The sequence below is a fragment of the Acinonyx jubatus genome, chromosome B3 (assembly GCF_027475565.1).
Source record: "Acinonyx jubatus isolate Ajub_Pintada_27869175 chromosome B3, VMU_Ajub_asm_v1.0, whole genome shotgun sequence".
Lineage (NCBI taxonomy): Eukaryota > Metazoa > Chordata > Mammalia > Carnivora > Felidae > Acinonyx > Acinonyx jubatus.
The window spans coordinates 140,861,220-140,883,228 of record NC_069386.1 but is presented as its reverse complement, the minus strand read 5'-3'; the positions used below and the strand labels follow the sequence as shown (position 1 = coordinate 140,883,228).

Genomic DNA, 22,009 nt, shown 5'->3' with positions numbered 1-22,009 from the left:
CTTCCTTCATCCTGGTGTCTGTCCACTTGCAGAAGGGGGGTCTTCTCTTCTACCCAGGGCCCGCCCTGATGCTCTGAAGCAGAAGCTGGGGAGGTGGACACCAATTATTTCTCTGCCGTAGCTGCTCGGTAGCCGAGTCAAAGCTCCCAAGGAGCTATGTTGAGTCCCAGACGGAATGTGAAGAGTACTGGGTTTCCTGTAGGCCTGGTCCCCACTGGCTGCCTCCCTTGTACAACCCCGGCTCCAATCCAGCATATGTGTGAGCCAGCAGTTGCTTCCCAGCACCTCGCGTGGCTGTTGAGAGGGTGACGTTGCCATCGGTGACACAGGTATCCCGGCAGCCTGGAGCGGAAGGGCCACTTCAGGCTCTCACGAGGGCCAAGTTGCCGTGGGCGGCGGTGGGATGGGAGGCGACCGGCTCTGCCCTCGGCGAGCTCCGCGCCCTTGCCAGGGGACTCCTCCTCCCCCTCGGTTTCCCCATCTGTAGAACAACGGGGGTGGTGTGGACGATGTCAGGCCTTGACAATGGTCTTGTTCCTGGGCTCGCTCCCGCTTCAGGTTAGGGGGAGGACAGACCAGTGTGTCTCGGGGACCCTGGTCCTGTCTCTGTGAAGACCAGCTCACCCGATCTCTGGCCAGTCTCCTGACGGTCACCTGGGAAACGGGGGGCTCCGGCCCCAGGCCTCCTACTGGTTGGTGACCTTGGCTTTTAGACCCTTGGAGAAACTCCGTCATGGAGGGTACTCGTAAAGACAAAGGTCTTCATTTTGCAGAGAGGAAATCAGACTGTGAAGGGCCGTGAAGGCAGCAGCGTCTGTCCAGCAGCCCCCCTGCAAGACCTGGTTCGCATCCCACGTGCTTCCCTCACAAGGCAGACCCCTCACCCCCGGGGGCTGGACTTAGGGCAGCAATATTGCCCCGTCCCCACTGGAACCTTCCTTCATTTTTGATGCCCGTCCCCTTGCAAAGGGGGTCTTCTCTTCTGTGTGGGCCCCCAAGCTCGATCCCTCATTTCCCCGAACCAGTCCTTCTAGCAGCTGCCTAACAAGGGAGGGCACAGGTGCAGGGGCTGGGGTGACCAAGGAGCCTAGACTCCTTGGGAAGTGTGTGCATAGCCCGGTTCTTCCACAGTGATGGTGGGACGGACCCGGTGGCCCAGGGTCTAGAACACAGACGTGGTCTTGGCCACCTGTATGGGTCACCTGGCCCCTAGCTCCTCCTGGTCTCATTTGGGACCTCGTCTCTGGCCTCCGCCCCGCGCACAGCCATGACCCCTGGGGACTGAGTGTGGACAGGGCTTTGGGTGTAGACCCGGTACTGAGTCGGACACACCTCCTGGGAAACTTTGTCCTGCCCGTGGCCAGGGCTGGTGGGGGGCACAGGCGTGGCCGGTCAGTGTAAGAATGCCACTCAGGCTGGCTTAAATAGGTGAATGCGCTGGTTCCTGAGACTAAGGTGTCCAAAGTTCATCTGGACCCAACGGCTCAAATGATGCCACCGCATGCGTCTGTCTTTCTGCACTCAGCTTTCCTCCAGACCCTTTCACTGTGCGGCGGGGCTTCCCCCACAAGGTGGCAAGGTCACTCCACAGGTCATTCTGCCATTCAGCAATCTCAGTGCCCACGCAGCGCCCGATCTGACTCTGATTTGGCCCGACCCTGCCCTTGGGTCCACTCCTGAGTGGACAACCAGTGTGCAGAGAAGTGGCAGGTGACATTGGGCCAGCCCCGCTCAACCAGAAGGACCACAGTGGGGAAACCTGGGGTTTGGGGCCAACAGAAGCACAGATGTCTATACAGCACGCAAACCAGCACCAGTGAAGAGAGGGCTCTGGAGGGATAGCCAGTCTGTGGGGAGGCCACACATCACGGGGACAGGAAGACAGGCTGGCAGCCGCTCTCTACAAGGCCCCACCCCCGCTCCGTGCTCCTGCCCATTGCCTTTCCCCACCACCCCCCTCCCCGTTTCCCTGCAGACCCTGGCTTGCCACGTAGCATCGCTGCCCTGACTTGAGACAACAGAAGGCAGTGTGGACACCCCTGGCCTGGCTCGTCAGGAAGTCCCCGGCCGCTCTGTTGAGGCCATCTCAGTCATGAAGCAAACTTTGTCTTCACACACCAGGGCCGCTCAAGTTGCACAGGGCCCTTCTTTCTTCAGAGCGTGTGGGGGTTGTACTGGGTCGAGTCGTGTCCCCTCCCAAATTTACATCCACCCAGAACCTCAGAATGTGCACTTATTTGGAAGTAGGGCCTTTGCAAAAGGAATGAGGTCATATAAGCCCTAAACCCAATGGTGGTGTCCTCGTGAGGAGCAGAGAAGAGACACAGAGGCTCTGGGCGCGCGCGCGTGTGTGTGTGTGTGTGTGTGTGTGTGTATGAGACAATGGAGGCAGAGTTTGGAGCAGTGCAGCTATAAGCCAACGACACCCAGGGCCACCAGAAGCTGGAAGAGGCCGGGAAGGATCCTCCCCTAAAGCTTTCAGAGGAAGCGTGTCCCTGCAGACATCTTGGTTTCAGACTCGTGGCCTCCAGAAATGTGACAGAGTATCTACTGCATGAAGTCCACCAGCTTGCGGCCACTCGTTATGGGAGCACTAGGAAGTGAATACAGGTGTCTGGGGGGATCTGGGTGGGGCGACAGGCCAGTGTGTCTGGGCTGGAGGGCGGTACCAGGGCCGGGGTCCTCACCCTATGCCATTTTGACATTCAGTGTCAGTCCCTTCCCGGTGCTGCTGGGGCCCCTGTCACCCTTTTAAGGACGTGGGACCCTGTATCCCATCGTCTGGAGCCTAGCCTGCCTCCCACGTGCCCACCTCTTCCCCAGCCCTGGTCTCGTCCAGCCCCTGAAACCCCAGGGCCTCCCTTCAGTGTGGGCTGATGAAGGGACAATGAGAGGCCCCTGGGGGCACAGAGGATTACTGTGGGGCGGGGGACGTGACCGAAAACCCGCGGTTTAATGCATGGAGACATCCCCTCATCTGCATCTGTGGGATCTCGGGGCCCCAGGCTCAGGTCCGTCTGATTCAGTTGCTGTGCTTAGTTCAACTTCTTGAAAGACTCCGATGGCTGGGGCTGGGCTGGAGCGTGGAGCTCTGTGCACGGAGCGTGGCCTGGAAGGCATCCTTGCTGGGTACCCACGGAGCCAACTGGGCTGGGGAAGGGGGCTTCTTCAGACAAGGTGAGGCATGACGGTACTAACACACAGCAAATGCTTAGCTCAGATTGCTGTGCTCCGCTGGATGCTCAGAATGGCGTGTAAATCACACCCTTCATGACTATCTGGGTTACATTCTCCGGTTTGCAGCCAAAGACACGGGCTTGCGTTAAACGCTTGCCATGCTTAACCAGCCAGAACAGAAGCCAAGAAACTTTCCGCCAGGTCTTACCAGGCTTATCAACTGGCTGTGTGACCTTGGGCCAGTCCTGTCCCTCTCTGAACCACTATGGTCTTCTCTTAAAACAAGGGGCTCAGGCCAGATGCTATCCGAGGGATTTCCTACTTCCATAGGTCCATGACTGTAGCAGACTCCAAGCTAGGTGTGCTTTGAACTAAAGTTCGGGGGCACGCTTTGAGCGTCTTGCTCGGAGTTGTAATTCAGCAAGCTCTGGGCAGGGTGGACAGGCAGACCTGGCCACAGGGTCCCAATTTCCCCTGGCACCTGCCGCTGTTGGGCGTTCTTTTGCCTTGGGGTTTTTGTGTCCTTAAGAATACGAATATTAATACACACTAAAGTAGAACATTGGAGGTTTACACTGGCAGAAAACTTCAGATGAAAATATATTGGGGGAGGTGCTGGGTAGAGGGCAGTGACCAGGGTGACAGGTCGGCAAGAAGGGAGAAAAAATAAAATGCATCCAAAGTCCAGTGAGCAGGGGGGCAGAAAGCAAGGGGGAAGGGAGCACGAGGTGAGCGGGGCATGTGTGACAGCAAAGCGGGCCAGCAGGAGGATGGGAGGGCGGGGTCCCCACCCCTCCGAGGAACCTGCTCACCTCTGTGCAACCTGTCTGTCTGCCTTGCAAGGCCAGCCTCATCATCTCTGATTAACCAGGGCCCGACGGCCAATGGAGCTCAAAGAACTTTCTAGAATGCTTGCACACCTAGTGAAGAGCTGTCCAGCAGAAGCAATGCCCGGATGAGGCAGGTGGACAGATGGGAGCGCTCACTCATGGATGCTGAAGGGGAAGCACACACCTAAGCCGACCATCACGGGGGACCAGAAGCCCGGGTCTGTGGCACCTGCTTTCCAGCGCCCAGGTCCCCGGGGTCAGAACGAGCCTCAGAAGGCGTCTTGCACTGGCCCTAAGGTGGCTTGGAGGGCGACGCTGGGTCAGCCGGTGTCGGGAAGCTCACTCCTGCATGTGGACAGTTTTCTTCACGGGACAACAGGCGTATGTGTGTGTGTGCACCTGCATGCATGGGGAGTGGGGGTGCAGGCGCCTCCCCACTGTGCGGTTCGAAGCCTCTGGCTGGAGCAAGCTTGGAGAACGACTCTGAGCCCCGTCAGCGCTTTAGGTTTCAGCTCCAGGGCCCCGGGGCTCTGCCGCACAGGCAGATGGGCAGTGGAGGCCACAAGGAAGCGGTGGTGGGGTGTCCGCCGCTCTCAGTCTCCCCCGTGAGGCCCGAGAGGGAGGAAAACAGGAGGCCAGAACAGCTGGATCGTACAAGAGCAGCTTCAAAGCGATAAAAAGCTGTCAGATGAACCAAACAAGTAAAAGGGAAAATCCTTACAAGGGAAAGTTGACTCCGAAGGACAGAGTGCAAAAGCCAGAGACGGGGCTGGCCCCGCAGAGCAGCCGTGGACGTGCGGGTCCCTCGGACCCTCTGAACTGCCGCGACCTGCTGCAGCCCTGAGAGGCGGGGCGGAGGGGGCCGGGGTGGGAGAGGGGCCCCGCAGCGCCCGTGGACTCCTGGGTAGACAAGGCTGCAGGGCCAGAGACACCCCACCGTTCTTTTTCAGTTTGTCTGCCACCTGCCCCTTGCTGTAGCCAGACCAGCTCCTTCCTGCTCCCCTGTCCTGCACCGGGTCCTGGATCAGGCCTCTGCATGCACAGGTGCCAGAACATTCCTCCAGAGCTTTGCTGCCACCTTCGTTTTTGACACCACCTTCCCTGGCCACCTGGTCCACAGCTGCCTGCTCCCAGAGGGCCCATCCCTGCCACAGCCCCCACACTGCCTGTCTGTCTCCCGCTAGATCACTGGCTGTGGGCAGGGACCTGGGTGTCTGGAGAAGGGCTCGGTCCCACAGAAGGTCTCTGTCTGTTTCAGGGGACAGGGAGCTTCCCTGCATGGCATCCTCCCACCTTAAGGCCATGGAAGATTCAGAAAGCCTGAAAAAAACTTGAGGGGAAGAGCCTTTCACAGACAACTTCCATCGGTTTCCAGTCTCTGTGTTTCCAGAAAATTCTATTACCTGGCTCAAGTGTAAGTGAGCCATCTGTTTCCTGATGTCCGTATACTGATTACAGGAAGGCTGCAGCAGTTAACGTGTGTGAAAGTAAGTTGCAAGTGTGTGTGTGTATGCACGAGTGTGTGTAAGTGTGTGCACGCATGAGGGTGTGTGTGTGTGTGTGTGTGTGTGTGTGTGTGTACATGCGTGTGTACGTGCAGAGGATGTAAGGGCAGCTACTCCTGGTCTCACGTCTGACTTCATCACTGAAGTGGCGAGTGGCCCGATGGGGGGTGCAGGAAGACTGTGGTTCTGCCCCCAAGAAGGTGGCTGTTCAAGGGAAAATGAAGTCAGCCCTCCCAGGACTGAGGAGGTGAAGGCGGACGGGGAATGATCGTCCTCCCTGCTGCCTGGGGGCCGTGGAAGACAGGAGCTCTGTGTCCCTCCCCCAGGGAGCAAGCCCCACACCCCAGGAGAGGAGCCATCCCTCGAGGGTGGTTGGGGAGAGAGCCTGAGGCCAGGGTCATCTCTGCCTGGCTGCAGGGAGGACGCTGGGCATAGACCCAGGGGCTGCGCATCAGGGGGAGTGTGACAGTGTTCCAAGGCCAGGAGAGCTGGCCTAACCCCAGCTCTACCCTTACTAATTGTGTGACGCCCCTCTGGGCCCCAGATACTCGATCAGCAACACGAGAAGAGCAGCATCCCCATCCCACAACGTACTCTTGTTGGGGTCAGTGCCAAAGCAACCAGCAGCCAGCAGAAGGTCCATGGGGGTGTGACCTATGACTTAATCAGGGCTCGGTCAGGGGCACCTGGGGGGCTCAGTCGGCTGAGTGTCCGACTTCGGCTCAGGTCATGATCTCATGGTATGTGAATTCGAGCCCCACGTTGGGCTCTGTGCTGACAGCTCAGAGCCTGGAGCCTGCGTTGGATTCTGTGTCTCCCTCTCTCTGCCCCTCCCCTGCTCATCAATGTCCCTCTCTCTCTCTCTCTCAAAAATAAATAAACATTAAAATTTTTTTTTTAAAATCAGGGCTCAATGGACACAGAGCTGGACTATACAGATCTGTGAGCCCTGAAGCCTGCAGTGGGGACCACAGAGGTGGCCCAAAGGGCAGCGGCAGGGGGAGAGTCCCACTGAGAGGCAGACTAGGGCCGGCATCCTGGCAGACAGACGGAAGAGACGGATGCTTGGGCACTTGGAGTCAGGCCCTCGTTTTGTGCACGATCTCATTTGATTGTCCCCAGGAGCCTTGGAGGTGGGCACTGTCACCCCCATTCTAAGAGAAGGAAACTCAGCGGGGGGGTGGGGGGGGCGGGGAGGGGAATTCCCCAGTGTCATGGCTCTGGGAATCCCAGCAAGACAGTCTGACTCCAGGGCTGGAATAGGGGAAGCAAAAATAGCAGGCGGGGGCTGTGGGTGCCCCAGATCGAGTCCCACGCTCCCGCACCCCACAGACCCTCAGCTCTGAAGACAGTGGCTTGCAAACTCCGAGCTGCTGCCCTCTGGGAGCATGGGACCATGTTAGCAGGTGGCTGCCGCCACCGGGAAGAAACAAAACAGGATAACAAACGTCAGGGCTCACGATGCACGGAAAGAGAAGTATTCTTTTGCGAAAACGTTTGGTTACGCGTGCATGAAAAGTTCATCACTTATTTCATACGTAGCCATTATGCGTGCACCGAGTTGAGACGCACGATGCATTTCTTACCCCGGCCACGGTCAGCAAACTTTGAAAGCCACTGCTTCCAGCCTCTCTCTGTTCTGCAGGGGCCTCCGGGCCTTTGTTCTCCGAACAAGAACGCCAGTGCTGGGCGCAGGACAGGAGCCAGGATGTGCTAGAGGACTTCCGCAATGTGCCTCTGCCCGCACACCAATGTGGCTGGCTCGGCAGGGTGGCGGCACCACCATGTGGGGTCTGACAGGTTGGGGTGTTGGTATTTGACTGCGATCCCACGGGGTTCCTCACCTGCAGGCTAGGGATGCTGCTGAGCTCCCCAAAGCTAGGCCTTCGAGGGCCCACACCAGGCTGGCCGGCTCTGAGAGGCGCTGTACCCCATGTGGTCACGGGGAACAGGCAGAGTGAGAGCCTCTCCTGTCGCTGAGCCATGTTGGTGGCAGGGGAGACTGTCTTGGAGGGGGGGGGGGTGGCGGCAAAGGAATGTCAGGGTAATGATGTTGGCAGGGCCAAGAAAGGCCAGGCTGGTTGGGACGCCTGCTGGGGAAGGAAGGGGTCTGTGTTCCCTCCTGCTGGTGGTGGGCACGTGGAGGAAAGCTTTGGGGTTGTCAGATTTGTTTTTCAATCAGGTAACTCACCCTGGCTGGGGGGTGGGCTGGCCCCACGTATCTGTTAGGCCTTGTCTGAATGGGTCTATTCCCACCACAGAGACTCGGACACGGGGCATAAACCCCGGCTGGCCGGCCCCAGTGCTGCAAAAGAGACCGTAGTTTCCCTGCGAAAACAGAACAAAACGAGGATGGAAACAATAAAAAAAAAAAAAAAAAAATCTCCAACACTCTCACACACCTAAATGCAGCTACGTCTGGAATCAGGCGTGAGGTTGCACGCGCAGTCGCCTGGCCTTTGTGGGGTGTGAATAAAGATGTCCCATGGTCTGGGCTGTTGAGGTGACAAAGGAGCCTGGCGGGGGCAGGGGGGAGGCTTCTCTGGTCCAGACTTCGGTTAACTTTTTGCTTTGTGAGCGAAAATGACAAATGGGTCCCTGGTAATGCTGCTGAGTGGGCCAGCAGGGTGTGTTTAAAGGAGAGAAAACATCCTAAAAAGGGAGAGGGGCCTCCAGATGGGACTGAAACGTGGACATGGGGGCAGCAGGACGGGAGCTGGCCAGGCTGCAGGGGGCAAGGGGGTGGTGGTGGAGGGGGGCTAGGTCCTGTCTGCACAACTGACCTGTCTGCTTCATTACCTCACCGCACCTGTCACAGCTGTCGGGGGGCCCCTGTGTCTTCACAGGTGACCAAGCACCTGAAGCCTCACCTTGAGATTCACCCTCCTGTCGAGCGGCACCTGCCCTAACAGAGCAAAGCTGACTGCACCTCGACTATCCTCCAGCTTTCCAAGGGTCAATGAAACTGTATTTCCTGCACCACCCCCTCCCGTCCAGTTTACAAGGTATTCCTAAAAAGCAACAGGCAACGTGTTTTTGATTTTTTGAAGCTCAAAAAATTATTTGCCAGGAACACACAAATCGTTTGTTTTACTCTCTGGTACTTGCTTATCGACACAAGATCGCTGGGAAAGAACAAGAGCAACATTAGTTTAAACACTGATTTTTTTTTTTTTCTTTTTTACGGCCATGGGGTTCCTGACCTCAGAACTTGTAGTTGGTTACATACTAGTTAAATATTACCATTTTGAACAAAACAAAACAAAACAAAAAAAAACCCAGATATTCCTTCGGCGAAAAAACCTGGTGACTCTTCCTGAGCGACGTTTATGTCAAGTGGAAGACGGTTCTAATTTTATCTGTGTTCAATAAGCAGATTAAAACAAATCATGAGGCTGAAGCTGTTTACAATTCTCTGAGCGGCTGAGGGAGAGAAAATCACCTTGAATCTAGCATTTTCTGGGCACACTGCAACAGCCAGGTCCCTCAGACCATCTGGGAAGGAATTAATTCCATCTATGTGTTAGTTTAATATGAAATTGTTTTATTTTGACTATATTTTCCTTCAGGCTATTAGGGAGGAGAAGAAAAAAACAGGAGAGCTGGAGAGAGACCACTTCCTTCCCAGCCTCTTCTTGCTTTGTGCTTTTGCCTTTTAAAGGTTTTACTTCTTCTGGTTGAAAAATGTATAAAATGTGTACTTGAAGTACCCCCCCCCCAAATTATATATTTTGAACACGACAAAATTTTAGATCCACAGCACATTTTGACAAAAATATTATTAAAAAAAATACCGTTTGCTTTCGCCCCACTTAAATTGAAATGTCATTCTGTTTATTTCATATCTTCTCATCAGTTCAGTCTGCCATTTGTTAGATGTGAGAAAGTTCTGCAGACTATTCCAGAAAATATTTGGAAAGAGTAAACAACCGATCTGTAAAATTTCCACGGAAGCACGCTTGCTTAGGTGACGGGCTCCCGGGGGACGGGCCGCGCGGCCGGGGCGCCCATGGCCTCTCCTGGCCCGTCCGAGGCCGGCTCCTCCCGAAGCGCCGGGCGCCCTCCCGCCGTCCCCGCCGCCCCGGCCCCGCGCGGCCTTCCAGCTGGCGAGCCGTCTCCCTCTCTGCGGCGTACGGGGGGCCGTGGGGAGACCCCCGCGGGGGCCGGACGGGGGCGCGCGGCCTGCGGCGTGGGTCCGGCCGTGTCCCACCTGCTCCGCCGGGGCTCCGCGCGCCCGCAGCCGCCGCCGCCGCCGCCGCCCGAGCGCACGGCCAGGGCCACCTGGCGGACCGTCCTGAGCTCACTCTGCCGCCGGGCTTCCGTTTGGCTTCCATCTGCCTCCCCCATCCTAACTGGTTCCAGATTTGCCACTTGAGAGGCGCGGGGACTCAGCCGAGTCTCGCTCTTGGCCTCTCGGGGACTCCAGAGCGATGAACCCGCGCGAGCGCAAGGCCGGGCCCGCTGGGGGACCGGCGGGGAGCGGGCCGTGCGGCCGGGGCTCCGAGCGCTGACTCCGCGGCCCCGGGCACCGGCCTGGCCTTCCCGGCGCGGGGCGCAGCGGAGCCGTCCGGGGGCCGCACAGCCTCCACCGGGTCGGGGAGGGGTCTTCAGGGCCTCCGGCCGCCATCGGGAGCCGGCGCAGCGGGCAGCGCTGCGCGCACCCTGGCTCCGAGGCCCTGCGCCCTCAGCAGCCACGACGCCCAGCCCTCCCGGGAGGGCGAGACCACCCACGCCGCCGCCGACGTGGGGACCCGGTTGTCGCCTAGGTCTGGGGGCGCTGCGGGTTGGGGGCTCCGCCTGGCCCCCGCAGCACCACCATCTGACACACTGTCCTCGGTGGGGAGATCCCACGGAGAACAGCTCCGAGCCTGCCAGACCGTCAGCGCCCCGCGCCCCCAGGCCTGCCTCCGCGGCTGGGTCCCCGCAGGCGCCGGGCACCGGAGGGGGAGGGCCCCGAGGGCCCGGGGCGCTGTTCCAAAGGCCAGAAAATGGAAACTGTGCGAAAAGAATCCCCAAATCCGGCCGGGCCCCAAGCCCACCAGCTTACATAAAGCCCCAGGAGCCCGCCCGCGGCCTCCCCGCCTCGGGGTGAACAATCGGCGGGCGCCCGGCCAGGCTGCCCTGGGACTGGCACCACCACCGGCCCCCTGACCGCGGGCCCGGCGTGACCCCGGGAGGGGGCAGGGGTCCCGGCCTCTTCCCACCATCTGCCCCGAGAAACATTTAACTGGCCTTTAATCACATTAGCAGCCGGCCCCAATTAGGGCCGCGGGAGGGGGAGGCAGGAGGAAACCGCCGCCGTGTCACTCGAGGATAAAGATCCTTTCATGCCCCGGGCCTGGCCGTGGGCAACGCGGCGGGCGCCATCCCCAGCCTTTGATTGCCGGCGCCTGGGCCTCGCCGACGCCGCCATCTCTTTACCCGCCCACCCCCCTCCCCAGCCCCCAGTGTGCCCTCACCCTCGGGTGACCGCGTGGGGACGCAGGGCAGCGTCCGAGGCCCCGGCCCACGCCCGCGCGCCCACGCGCCCACGCGGCGGAAGTCTGGCCCCCTGCGCCCAGCGCCTGCGCACCGGAGCGCTCCCAGGGGGCGGCGGGGGCTCGCAGAGGGCCCCGGGGACGCCAGCGCCCGGGCCGGGACCCTGGTAAGGCCACCGCCCACGGAGTAGTTCGGAGGGAGGGTGACCCCGCCACGGGCGCCCTGGGCAGGTCACCTGTGCTCTCGTGGGCCCCCTCCCGCGAGGGCCGACTCGGCCCCGAGGCGGCTCCGGCCTCCTGGGCCCGGAGCGAGGCGCAACGGGCTCAGCAGGCCAGGCCCAGGCCCAGGCCCCGGGCGCGGGCCGGGCGCCGCGGTGGCCGGGCTCCTGGGGGTCCAGGCTGGGCGTCCGGTCCCAGGAGCGCGGGGACCGCGGAGCTCGGGGAGGCGGGGCCCGAGCCTGGGCCTCCCGTGCGCCCTGTCGAGGGGTGAGGGGCCCTGGCGCGCGGAGCTTACCCGAGGGTCGTAGCGGGGCGCGCTCTGGACGGGCCGGGGTCGTGCGAGGACAGCGGCCGCCCGCGCCGCCGGAATGCCGATGCCGCCGCCGGGCCGAGACGCCCGGGGGGCCGCCCGGGACCCCCGCCCCACGGCGGCAGCTGCAGCCCGGAGCCGCGTGACCCCGGCCCCGACCTCCGGCGCTCGGCTGTTTGTCCGCACACAAAGGAGAACACTCATATTTTTCTTTCCCGGGCGCAGACTTCACACCCGCCCCACCTCCCCTCCCCTCCCCCGAGCCGTCCCCCACCTCACCCAAGCCTCGCTGAGAACCGCTTTCTCTCCGCACCCCCCCCCCCTCCGGTCCCCACTGTCGAATTCCATAGTTGTATTCGAGGATGTCAGCACAGCTTAGAAAGTTTCATAGAAAGTCAGAGAGCAATTAGGCCCTTTTATTGGAGTTTCGTTGGTGCCATGGGATCTTTTAAAGGAGCGCCTGAAGCATCGAACACAATCCCATTAAGCCGCCCAAACTCCCACAGTCCTCAACGGGGTCTCCGTACTTGGGCAGACTTTGGCCGGCTCGCCGGGGTGAGCCGCGGGGGCTCGGCTGCTAGCGGCCTGCAAGCGGCCCTCTCCCCGGGGCGCGCGGGGGACCCGGTGGTGCAGGGCCGCCGAGCGCCAGGCAGTGTCCCCGGCGCCCCGAGGCCTCCGCTCCCCCAGCTGCACCGAGCGCGGTGGAGACCTGAGGCGCTTTGGTGCCCTGACCCCGCAGTGCGAGTGTTTGAATGTTTCGAGCTCCCCGGCCGGCTTCTAGACGCGGAAACTTTTACTTCCCTCCGCTCCCAAATGGATCCGCTAACGTTTGGAAAACCGGCCGGAGACATGAACGCGTTGCCGAGAAAAAGACCACGTATGAGCAACGTTGGGGCTTCACTGAATTTTAGTGCCAAATTATAACTCCCTGAATGACCGCCCTGGGGTGAAGGGGGTGGGGCAAAAGGCAGTGAATGAAGGCAAGGCGATTCTAATGGAAATCCTGCCGTCCAGAAATGTGGTTCTGAGGCCACCCTCGCGTAGTAAGAATTGCAGCCTCCAAAGGCAGCCTAATTCCAAAGGGGTGAGGTTATCAGGCTGCCGGCTTTCATGTGGGAAAGCGGGGTTGACCCCAGCCTGAGTTGTGGTTTTGCGTTGATGTTCTTGTGTGTCATTTCACGAAGCAGGCAGCTCTTAACCTGGAGCATGGCTTTTCCTTTGTGATAGTAGAGGGTGATTTCTCTTCTTGCCAGTGAAAATTAATCTCTTCCTTTAGAAGTCAAAAAGGAAAGAAAGCAGGTGTTTTAAAGGAATAAAGCATTTTCTTCTTAAAAAAAAATAGGTAGTTGGTTGCCAAAGCAAAGTGCCAGTTTTAGAACAATTAGGAGTTTGCTCCTGGTGTATCATCACAGACGTTTACTCTATTAAATAGAGGTTCGTACCTGGTGGTTTCTGGATTCATTTTGGGAAGGGAGACTAGGTGACAGGCTCACAATTAAGGCATTATGATTCAGATGGCAATGAAATGGGCCTCCGTCACAGGGAAAATGGGCGGTCCAGTGGATCCATAAGGGGAACATTAAAAACGAGTGTGCAAAATCGAATATTTGATTTTTGAGTGGTTTGTGTTAGTCATCAATTGTTTTGAAAATTTTCTCGAAGTTGCCCCTCTTTTCTCGCATTTCGTTGCCCCTCCTGGCCCTGTGGCTGCCAGCATCGGCGACGCAACCTCTGCCCTCTCGTTCTGTGCGCACACCGCACGGTGGGCCAGCCGGCTGTCTGGCCGCATTTCCATTGCGTGACCGCACCCGGGACTCTCGCGGCCTGGGCGGGAAGGAATGGACAGCGGGCTTCAGGACCTGCGGGTCCCAGCCTCAGTCACTTCCAGTGACTTCCAGTCACTTTCAAGCCTTGCCTTGAAAACCTTCTGCGTCGGCCACGTTGGTTTCTTCAGCGACTCTTTCTCTCGTTCTTGCCTCTCGGTTTCCCTCGTGCCCTCTGCTTCCCTGAAACCCTCTCCACCTGTCCAGACGGCACCTGTCAGACCTGGTTTCCATCTCAGACCCTCGTTGACCTGGCCTGCCTTGGGCTCCAGCGGGAGCCGTCTCCACCACCGGGTTCTCACGGAGGGCCTGGTGACACCATCTGTCTTTCATTGTCCTCTGCTGCTTTCTCATATTGTGGCTTTGGGAATGTTTCTGGTTGAGGAGAAAACAATGAAGGCCCCTTGAGAGCAGGTATCACTTTACACATGTCTTGGGGCTCCGTCAGGAGCCAGCGCCCAGAAAGTAGGCCACCCATCCGTCAATGGGGTGTCGATGTAGAAATCAGAATCACATTTCAGCCGGCAGGGAGGAGGAGCACGATTACAAATGCGCCCGTGCAGTTCGCTGAAGGCGCCGGAGAAAACGGACTTCTTCGTCGCACTCACAGGACCCGTCACTGGACTTTTTCAACCAACATCAAACTATTTAAATTAGATGGAATCTTGAGTTGTTTAAAAAATGAATATGACTCAGTCAGACTGCAGTAGAAAGCGGGGGGAAAAACAAACAAAAGCAAATCCAGAAATCCAAACAGTTCAGTCTGCTTTGGATATTCTTTGATTTTCCCAAGAAAAGGAGCAGATTCCTGAGAAACAGGCGAGAAATTGGAAAAGTGCCTGTCATGTCTCGGCGAAGGCACACAAGAACACGATGCCTCTGGCAGGTTACCTGCAGGCTGGGCTGTACAGGAACCCCCTCTCGGAGGCGGCCCCCACACCACCGCAGGTCCTACGTACTTCTGGAAAAGAAACAAAGTGCCTTTCCGGTGCTGTCCCTGTGTCCCCGGAGGGGCTCAAGACACGCACCTTCTTCGGCGGCATCGGGGCTTAACGCCCATCGTGCTGGAACACCAGCGATGGGGCTGGCTCTGAAGAAGTTGAAAAATCCCACCCTGGTCAATAGTGCATGATGAAATTAACAAGATAAAAATGACACATGAACAAATGCACTTGTGAAACTCTTCAGGGAACAAAGAGATTAGCATTTGCGGTGGTACAGGAAGAAATGGAAATGATGAAAATAACTCTCTCAGGGTTTTGAAGGGGGAGCATTTAGCATTTCGAGTTCAGTGAAAATGTGTTCACCGTTCTTGTATGAGCAAGGTATCACGTCCCGCCACTTAATCAAGTTAACCGAATCAGAAGCATGAGCGTTTAGGGGAGTGCTGTGGTTCTACAGGGGGCCATCCCGAGAGCCTTCACCTTCAGCTGAGGAACTGGAAACTTCATTCCGGAGGATCAGCTTCTCAGCTCATACGTGCAAGTGCCAGTAAAACAATCCAAGGAAGAAGCAGGTGTACTGAACACAGAGGTGCATTTGGAGCGCCACCGGGGTGAAACCTACACGTGAGATTATTTTCGAGCTGTTTTAAAACTTGAAGACCTTCCTCCCTTTCTCCCCCAGGAAAAGTTTTAACAAGTGGATGGGGTGGTCTAAGCCCTTCCCAGCCGTGAAATCATCTGACCTTCTTCTCGCTGTGTCTCTTCGACCAGGGACTTAGACTGGATGAGACACTGATCCTGTTTGCGTTATTTTCGGAGAGCGTTTTGATGTTCTGACATTACTCCCATTCAATAGTTTAAGAAAACATGTAGATGCAGGTTTGGTTTAAACTGGCTCCCTTGGTGTCTTTCTGGGGGAAAAAAGAGAGAGAAACGGAACAAAACTACCTACTTGAGACTTATGGTTCAATACAGAATTAATGCTGGGCTTTGGGCCAGTGACCTGGGGACCAGTGCTGTGTGTTTGGGTGTTTGTGAGAGACAGCTTTGGGTCAAGGCCAGGTTTCCAGTTTTAACCCCAAGTGCTGACCTCCTTTTTAAAATTAAAAAAAAAAATTTTTTTTTTTTTTTTTTTTTACCAGTTTAGGTGTTTCTCTATCTTAATTCTATGCCGGGTCCCTTCTTACATCAGACTTTGGCAACACTGCTCCACAAAACGTTTGGGACTGGATATTTTCCAGAATTTGGACTCCCCCCCCCCCCCCCCAGATGTTAGAAGAGAATGAGCGTGTTATGTATAATGTATATAATGGACTGTTCCGCAGCCCGGGACCACTCCCTTATCAGAGACACGGATGTTTTCACAGCAAACGTATGAATATTCACCCTAAGCGGGAACAGAGACTCTAAGCAGCTTCACGTCAGGGTCGTGTGCTAAGTGTATGAAATCAACTTTCGTTTTCGGAGCTCTTTGGAGTTTTGGACGTTTGTGTGAAGGATCATGGATTTGGATTATGGCAGGATGCCCCTGCCCCCCACTCTTTTCCTTTAAACAGAAAAGGCACCAGTTCCAGGGTCCTTCAAACCCCTCTCCCATCGGTCAGTTTTCATTGTAGCTGGTGCCTCAGTGTTGTTTTAAGAATGCTTACATATTTTTAAATAGTTCACACACACACACACACACACACACACACAAAATGGACTAAGGCCCTTGATTTAGTGGATTAAAAGCTCCCTGCACTAACACCCAAGGCTAATTTTCATGTCCTACCCTACGTAAGGACTGTCCACAGCGCCAGGGACAGTGCTGACCCACTGATGTCCGCGTCTCACCCCTCCCCGTCAGAAAAGCCTCCCTTGCTTAAAAACACTGCACACGCCTTCATTTGCCTCTGACCCTTCGAACAAAAATAAACTGCTCATAACTAATAGAACCTAGGGTCCTAAGAGGTCCTTAAAATGATGACAGTTAGCCCTCAGCATGCGGACGGGACTCCTGCACGGGGTAGAGGGTTGGGTTACACAGCCTCTACCATCGCATCCGGCTTTGACTCAGTGAGTCTGTGTGACCTAGATCAGGGCTAATAATAAACGTCTGCTGTTTGAAGAGACGTTTTGCGCAGAAATAGTGAGCATTCCCATTTAGGTGGGAATGTGATGTATATTTTAATTAGTCCTCGTTTATTTTATAAGAAAGGTCCCGAGCTGTTTGTGAATTCGAGTTGTTTGTGAATTTGCATTTGGGGCCTCTATGCGCAAATTCAACGCACACGGGCTGTGTGCCCTCGGGAAGTGTCACGGTCCTCCGTCGGATGTCACACTGGTGGACACGAGGGTACGACCTATAGGAAGTCGAGTGGCAGTCATGGGACCGACCGAGGACCCCAGTGCCAGCGTTCTGTTTGCACTGCCTCTTCAGGGTTCCATCTGGTGCTCAAAGCAAAGTGCTCCTGCTTTAGTAATGCACACTTTTGGGGTTCAGTATGTGTGGATTCCAGAGGTACAGGCTTCAAGGAGCTGGCAGCTTATGCTAGTAAGAGGGGAGAGACTTTGAAGGCCAGCATCCCCTGCGTCTAAAGGGCTGGGGGGGCGCCCGAGGGAAGAAGCAGGTAGTTCTGAAGCCCACACCCAAGGGAGAGGCCTGGCCACAGGGAGGTTTAAACCCCCTGCAGGTGAACTTCACCCGCAGCAGGGGACAGAGGCCTGTGGCAGCGTCCCATCTGAGCATTTCTCGTACTTGCTCCTCTTCCCCCTGGAGACCTCAGGATGTTTGCACAACTTTTCAAGTGTGGAGGAACCCTGCTTCTCCAGGACACGCCGATGGGGTGATCTCTGTCCCTAATACCTCGCCGGATTGCCGCAGATGAGTTCAAGTTCTGCGCACTTGGGTGGGCCTCCACAAAAGAGAAAGGCCGAGGGACAACTTTCCAACATTTCCTATGCGGGGATGTTGGAAGGTTTTGCTTCACACCTTCAGGATCTCTGTGTTAGTACTGTCTTTAGCTCCTTCACTCAGTAAACGTTTACTGAGCATCCAATAGGCCCAAAGAGCTGACCCAGGCACTGCGGTAAATGAGGGGCTGATGGGTGGGGCTTCTGCCCCCCCCCCCCCAGGGGTTTACTGTCGGGGCCCGGGGAAGACTTTTAACAACAGCAGCGTGCAACCCAGGCGTCTTTTTAATGCCTGCTGCTGTGTTTGCTGCTCGGAAAGGAAAGGAGCCTTCGGAAGCAAACGTCTCCCGGAACTCTGCCATGTGCCGGGCGCCCTGTGAGGTGCTGGAGAGTGAGGGAGGGGGTCCCCATCTCCAGCGAGTTCAGGGCCTGGTAGGGAAAGATGGCAAGGCTGTATGAGTGTTGTCACTGGTAGGAGTCCTGGGGGGGGGGGACGCCTGCTGGGGGCGGTCAGTGCTGTGCACGGGGGGATGCCAGGAGGAGGGAAGGCTCGCCAACAGCTGGTCTCTCCGGGGGGGACAGTAAACCCTCACTGGGGTTGGGGAGTGGGTGTGATGGCAGTGGAGAGGGGCGGTGGGGAGGTGGGGGGGCGTGCGGCCGGGCCGGTTCACCACCCCTCCCCTCCGTTGGTCTGTCCTTGCTGAGTCACCTGCTCCCGCATGATGAGAATTCGGAAGGTTGAAGGTGTCCCGTCGAAGATGTTCTACTAAATTTAATTCCTATTTTATATGCAATGTTCCGCAACATGAGGTATAATTTGACATCTCTTAAAGAACAGTCTGATTTCCCAAATGTAGCCTGGGTGGCTGCTTCGGTGTCACATTAGCTTCCTGTTGAATAAAGATTTCGAGCGTGGAGTGCCAAGAAGCGGTAGGGACACGGGTCCCTTTTCCAGGACACCGGTGACCCGAGCCGCGGATTCGCAGTGCAGCTTGAATCTCCCCAAAGGCGAGCAGTCAGACAGCTAAGCTTGGGAGCCCCTTCCCTGGCCGGTTGCAAGGGCAGACCTCCCCTCCCGCTGCTCCCACGTCTGTTCGGGCCGGAGGGCTGGCCTGGCCTGCTGGTGCTCTCACGTTGGATTCCATTTCTGTGATTCGGAGGGAGGGGCGAGCGTGTGGACACGGCTGCTCCCTGGAGTCAGCGGGCCAGCTGTCCCCGAGGGGGATCAAGTGACTGCAGCCCCTGAAGCCGGTGTTCAGAAAGTTTCCTTATCCCCCGCCCCCCCCACCTCTCGCTGGAGCTGTGGGTGCCCTCGGTGGCCGAGCAGCTGGTCAGGAGGCCATGACCTCTGGCGGGCCTCATGCTTGGGCTCCAGGAGATGCCTGCCTATATGGTGACATGGATTTCTGGGCTCAGCCAAATACATTTTTCTCTTTCTGTCTGTCTGTCTGTCCTTTTTTTTTTTAAATAGAGCAATGAGTTAGAAATGAGCTGTTCAATTCAACTTTTTTTTTTTTTTTTGCCTTCTCTTAAATTATTATTTTTTAAAAATGTGATAGAAAAAAAATTTTTTTTTCTTCTGGGCAAATTCTTAGGATTTAATTGCACTTAAAATTACGGAGCCTGTCAGAGCAAATTGCAGCTAGCATAGTTTTACCCGAGGAAACCAGTCCTGTGATTGTCACCACCGCCAGGCTTCTGAGAGAAAAGTTGTGGGAAGGACGATTTAAGTCTGCACGGTGAACCACACCTCAAATCAGTATTCAGCACCCAGCTCCTCGTGCTGAAAGGCAGGCCCAGGTTAGCAGCCATGATGTTGGAGGAACCAGGCTGGGATTTTTAAGGGAATCCAGAATTCCCCTCCTGGAAGAAGAAGGAGAGATGTCTACCCCACTGGTTTTTAAGTTAAAGCGGTGTGAGTTAATCTGTAATTTCCCGCCCCCCCCCCCAAAAAAAGAGCAGTCAGATGGCTTATTAAAAATAGGAGAGCAGAAACAGTATTACCAGCTTCATGTAAAGTTGGATCTGCTCTTGGCTCAGTGGGCTCCTGCTGATTCCCGGGGAGCAAACAGAATCGCTGCGCATCACATATGAGCACAGCCTTTTCTTTGACCTTGAGATAAGGGACCACCCTCGGGGTCTGCAAAGCTCACGTGTCCTCTCCCTCCCCCGAAACACTTCCTTCTTTCCTCCATTGTTTTTAAACATGGAGTTTTAAGATTTGATTGATTGATTGATTGATTTTAAATTTTATTTTAATTCCAGTGTTGTTAACATTCAGTGTTATATTAGGTCTTCCTTCCTCCACTTTCGATGAGTGAGCATCTAGTGCTGAACGGATTTAATCTTGTGAAAGGCAGAACTTTCTGGAAGATACAAATTCACCTGACTTCGATCAGATAAAAGATAAGGTGAGACCGGACTTTGGTCTCTGGGGACAAGAGAGGACATAGTTTATATTTTTCCTTCCTTCCTTCCTTCCTTCCTTCCTTCCTCAGCACTCACACTGACCAATAATAAATCTCAACCAGATTATTATGTTTGGATTAATTAATTTTGTTTCAGAGAGAGAATGAGAGCAGGTGGGGGAGGGGCAGAGGGAGAGAGAGAATCCCAAGCAGGCTCCACGCTCAGCACAGAGCTCGATGAGGGGCTCGATCCCATGACCCTGGGATCGTGACCTAAACCCAGATCAAGTGTCGGACGCTCAACAGACTGAGCTGCCCACCTCAATCAAGCCACCGTTGAATCTGTAAAGGATGGGATGTTGTCTCTCTGTCATTTGGAATCATTTTTAAGTGGACTGTATTGCGTCCATCAATCATTAATATAGAATTCATCTGTATTTTTTATGTAGGTCCCTATAGTTCAGCGTGGGTGAGGAAGAGCGCCCACCTTATGTGAAAAGTGCGGACTCGTTTCTGCCCTCTGCCATCGTGGTGAAGGTTTGTTGAGCAACGGACCGCTTCCCTAAGGAGCAGGGTGCTCGCCGAGAACCTACGAAGAGCATGGGCGTGGAGGCTGACCGCCTCGGGTCCAGCCCCGGGATTCAGCTTGGAGCTGGGATGCGCAGGTCACTGGGCGCCTGCACCTGCGTTCCCTCATCTGCAGTGGCTGTGGGCATCAGCGTCCTCATCCGAGCTGTTGTAGGGACGAACCCGTGGACCCAGGTAAGGTCCTTCGCGCGGCGCCTGACACGTCGTAGAGGGTGTGATGTTGTGATCAGTCGTTACGGAGAAGACAGGATTTTACAAAAACAAAATTAGAAACGCTGAGGACTCTGGATATTTGTCTTGAAAGTGATGTGTACTTTGCTCTACTGCCATATTAAGAATATTAGCCTGGGGGCGCCTGGGGGGCTCAGTCGGTTGAGTGTCTGACTTGGGCTCAGGTCGTGATCTCGCGGTGCGTGGGTTCGAGCCCCACGTCGGGCTCTGTGCTGACGGCTCGGAGCCTGGAGCCTGTTTCGGATTCTGTGTCTCCCTCTCTCTCTACCCCTCCCCTGCACATGCTCTGTCTCTCTCTCTCTCTCTCTTTAAAGTGAATAAAATTTTTAAAAAATTAGAAAAAATCTTTTAAGAATATTAGCCTGTTATCTGTCATTCATGTGATTATGTACAACCTCAACATGTGAGTCCTGATGACGTTTAAACATCTGTTGCCCGTGAATGCCGTGGGGTCACTAGTACGTGTGTGCTTGGAGTGCATACGCCTTAGGCGTTCTGCAGGCTGTTGGGTGGCAACAGTAGGGCTGGTATCAGCCTCGTGTCCCTACAGCTAACGTGAGCCGCGACACGACCACATACACCGCCAGTGAAGTCGGAAGGCTGTGTGCGCGAATGGGCCTCTCCGTTGGGTCCCTGCTGCGGCCACTGTGTACTCCACAGCGGAAAATGGGGACCTCAGAGGCTCGTTCTCCTCTGGCGCCATTGGGGATGTGGGAGGAAGGCTTCCTTCCTCTTCTTCCTGGCAGAAAGGGGCATCCAGGGCCCCCGAGCTGGCCAGTCCCGCTGCTGCACCTGGCAGGCGGAGTGCCGGGGTCAGGCTGGTCCCTTGCACCGGAAGGCACGAGCGAGGTGTGAGGGAAAGGACCAGAGACGACCTCGTCCAGGGGCCTCGGGCACGCCTCAGAAGCTTCTAAGGCTCCCGTTCCTTCTGTTGTGTGAAGGCTAGCTAATGTCACCAAGATGAGCTGCAGGGACCTGCCCTCCCTCTTCACAGGCAGGGTGGGTGACAGATGTCACTTGGTGTCATAAGAGCACGTCCCAGCTGAGAAAGAGGCAATCGCTTTCTGGAGCGGTTTTCTTTTGTAAATGCCTCCAGCTTTTACAAAATGCAGCAGGACCTCCGATGTCAGTCGGTGATCATGTGAGCAGGTGTGTTTTGTCCAGTCCTGCCTTTCACAGATCTGTGTTTCTGGGTGTGTGGTTTTTCACAAATAGCTTCTCCCACCGTGCAGCTCCGTTCAGAGAAAGGGAAAGCCGGGTTACACCCTGAGTCGTTGCCCCACATAAAGGCCCTTCCAACTTATATTAAATAACGGCAAGAGAGACAAAAAAGACAGAGGATTCCCTACCCAATTCAGTGTGGAAAACGGAGCTAGACCATATAGTGAATGTGGTGGGTCTTTATTTGTTGAGCTTCGAATAGGCTCAGTATTAAAATATCTTGGGGCTCCTGGGTGGCTCAGTCGGTTAGGCATCCGACTTCAGCTCAGGTCATGATCTCTCAGTCTGTGAGTTCGAGCCCCGCGTCGGGCTCTGTGCTGACAGCTCGGAGCCTGGAGCCTGCTCCGGATTCTGTGTCTCCCTCTCTCTCCGCCCCTCCCCTGC

At 56.1% G+C, this 22,009-nt stretch overlaps 2 long non-coding RNA genes and 1 other non-coding gene across 6 annotated transcripts in view; all 3 read left to right on the top strand.

Moving 5' to 3' along the window:
• On the top strand, positions 1 to 9,315 carry LOC113601591 (uncharacterized). 3 transcript variants are annotated; one of them, XR_008299816.1, is made up of 3 exons: positions 1 to 329; positions 5,266 to 5,421; positions 8,359 to 9,315. It is a non-coding gene; the product is annotated as an uncharacterized LOC113601591 (long non-coding RNA). The 3 variants fall into 3 exon arrangements; XR_008299814.1 differs by lacking the exon at positions 8,359 to 9,315 and adding an exon at positions 7,158 to 7,904; XR_008299815.1 differs by lacking the exon at positions 8,359 to 9,315 and having other exon boundaries at positions 5,266 to 5,483.
• A 1,705-nt stretch (positions 9,316 to 11,020) lies between these two features.
• Positions 11,021 to 22,009, top strand: part of LOC113601458 (uncharacterized) — an 84,614-nt gene continuing 73,625 nt past the window's right edge. Inside the window, exons 1-2 of one of the 2 annotated variants that reach the window (XR_008299707.1) lie at positions 11,021 to 11,156; positions 20,035 to 20,347. This is a non-coding gene — a long non-coding RNA (uncharacterized LOC113601458). Of the gene's footprint in view, positions 11,157 to 19,080; positions 19,589 to 20,034; positions 20,348 to 22,009 lie in introns of those variants that run through there. The other variant, XR_008299708.1, reaches the window with a different exon arrangement.
• On the top strand, positions 20,527 to 20,611 carry TRNAP-UGG (transfer RNA proline (anticodon UGG)). Its single transcript has one exon. It is a non-coding gene; the product is annotated as a tRNA-Pro (tRNA).